Source organism: Erythranthe guttata, chromosome 6 (assembly GCF_056151865.1).
Source record: "Erythranthe guttata isolate IM_541 chromosome 6, IM_541, whole genome shotgun sequence".
In the NCBI taxonomy this organism is placed as follows: domain Eukaryota; kingdom Viridiplantae; phylum Streptophyta; class Magnoliopsida; order Lamiales; family Phrymaceae; genus Erythranthe; species Erythranthe guttata.
In genome coordinates this window covers 11032483-11035036 of record NC_142538.1, presented here as the reverse complement: position 1 = coordinate 11035036, position 2554 = coordinate 11032483, and positions in this window count along the sequence as shown.

The following is a 2554-nucleotide window of genomic DNA, read 5'->3' as shown; positions in this document are numbered from 1 at the left end:
TACGTACAGTACGGTCCCTTCGATGCATATGTCCCGATCGAGCTAGAGGCATTGGTTCATCGAGACCTCTTTATATGTTCGATGACGGTGCGATCGTTCCAAGTGTTGTAATCGTCACGTGCATGACTTAGAGAATCGAATTCCCTAATCATCACTTAGTCAGCTCTGGCCAGAGACTTAGAATGATTACAAACTTTCAGAACACACAGGACATCCAAGACTATTCTAGCGATCGAATCCCCGACTACAATGCACAGACCTCCCACTAGATTTCGGACTGCACGAACACTGGCCCTTGGGATGGTCCTCGGTGGAACTCAGGGACAGGTCACGATACAGCTGGTCCTCTAGTGAAGTCACGGTGATGTCTAGGTCATAAGGACTAATGGTGTACAACTATACCATAGATATCTCTACTCGATTATTGGGAACCACTTAGAGATTTCTAGGGTGAGGGAGTTCAGTGAACTCGTCAACTTACGAGCACCCACTTATGCATGCCGATATCACAATACCGTTTACTGATGAGATGCAGTACACATACACTAAGTGCTAGTCTTAATGGGAAAGGCCGATATCCTCATTAGTGGTGTAACCCTTCGACTAGGAACACGTTTAACAGTTATAATACTTAAGTAAATATCTCACGATCCTAACGATCAATTACTAGTACTTGTAATAACTGTAAGGACTATATCTATGCTTGTGACAAAGGGACAAAGATATAGAATGCCAAGGTGTTTTATCATTAATACGAATAAAGGTTCGTTTATTACAATAATAAATACGAAAGACCACAGCCACATGTTGGCTTGTTGGTCACCTACTCTAACATGAATGTCCTGTGTGTTCTCATAGTTTTTAATCTTTAAGTCTCTGGCAAGACCTGACTAAGTGATGATTAGGGAATTTGATTCTCTAAGTCATGCACGTACCGATTACGACAATTAGAAGGATCGCACAGTTATTAATCTATAAGAGAGGTCTCGATGAACCAATGCCTCTAGTTCAATCGGAACATATGTGTCGAAGGGATCGTACTGTACGTTAACTATATCACACGGTTTTTGTTGGTACTTCATTTGTATCTAGGTAATCATGATGCGTAGTTGCTAGAAGCCACACTTGATTCATTGGGTGATTGATTTGAAACGAGCTTCATCTTAATTATAAATCTATGGACGAGTTTAAGCCACAAAGAATTGTGGGCCCATGGCTAGCTTACACCTGAACCGTCGAGGGTCACACTGCTCCTGTACTCGAGTTCTTTGAATAAACGGTCAAAGATAAAAATATTTAATCTTTGCATAATTGGAAGTCAATATGATTGAATCCAACATTCATAATTGGGAATTATGAATGAGAATAAGAAAAGGAAAGAACTAGGCGATCATCTTAATGAACTTACTAAATTGGGAAGTTTCCAAATTTAGCAGGTCCACTGAATTAGGGTTTCCAGTTTTAGAAATTGGAAATCGAGAATTGGCATTCGTAATGACGGGGAAGTTTCAATGAATCCAAAAATATAATTGTTATAATTTTCCAATCATTGGTTTATGAGAAACGAGCGAAGAAAACTAACAAACTTAAGCTGTTGGGCCCGGTCCAACTTAAGCCCGTTAAGGCTTATATACAAGACACTATAAATACAAGATTTATAGGTCTTGTACACAAGCAAGCAAACGCTAGCCGCTCATACCTTAGTCCGCTGCCAACTCCACCATCGCCCCGTTGCCGGAAATCGGCGCCCACGCACCGCTACTCTTCGGTACTTCTTTTCTTTGTTTTATTCTTCCGTTTAATCTGACTTTTGCGTGTCTAGTGCGACGTACTAGTAGAACTCGGTATACGAGGTGAAATCCAAGAGGAGGAAGACAAAGGAGTCAGATCGCTGAGAAGCCCTCGCCGAACCGTCACCGCACGCGCCCTCACGCGCCGCCCGAAGATAGCGCGTGATTCACACGCGCCGCCGCAGCCAGCGCGTCCGTCGCCGCCGCTTCGATGCTCCTCCTCCCAAAACGGATTGGTTTCCTTGGCAGTTTGCATCAATCCAAGAGTTCGCCTCACGCTTCAAGAGGTAATTTTCGGATCCGTTTTAACCTAGGTTTTAATTTAATATGATTAGATTAATTGTTGATATTTGCAGTATGTTTTTCATGAATGTCGTTAAGTAATTGTTCATGTATGATTCGTGATTTACTGCGAGCACGCTACATGTTTTAATTATTGACTTAATTATATGCATGTTGTCTTTAATTAGTTTCGCTAGAAGCATTAAGGTACACAATTAATTGTTATTATCAAGTACGTGCTTATATGATTAAATTTGTTTTTCATATAATTTTTTTGTTTTCCGCTGCGTACACTTGCTTGATTCCCAACAGATGGTTGGTCAGGGACTTATGCACAAAAACCCCAAAAAAAATTGAGACCATTACTAGGTGTGTATCATAATAAATTATTACAATTCTAACATATGATGCCCTAAATATGAGCCGCTTGATAATTCATTATTAATCTCTCAAAATCTATTTTCATTATTATCTAATGTTAT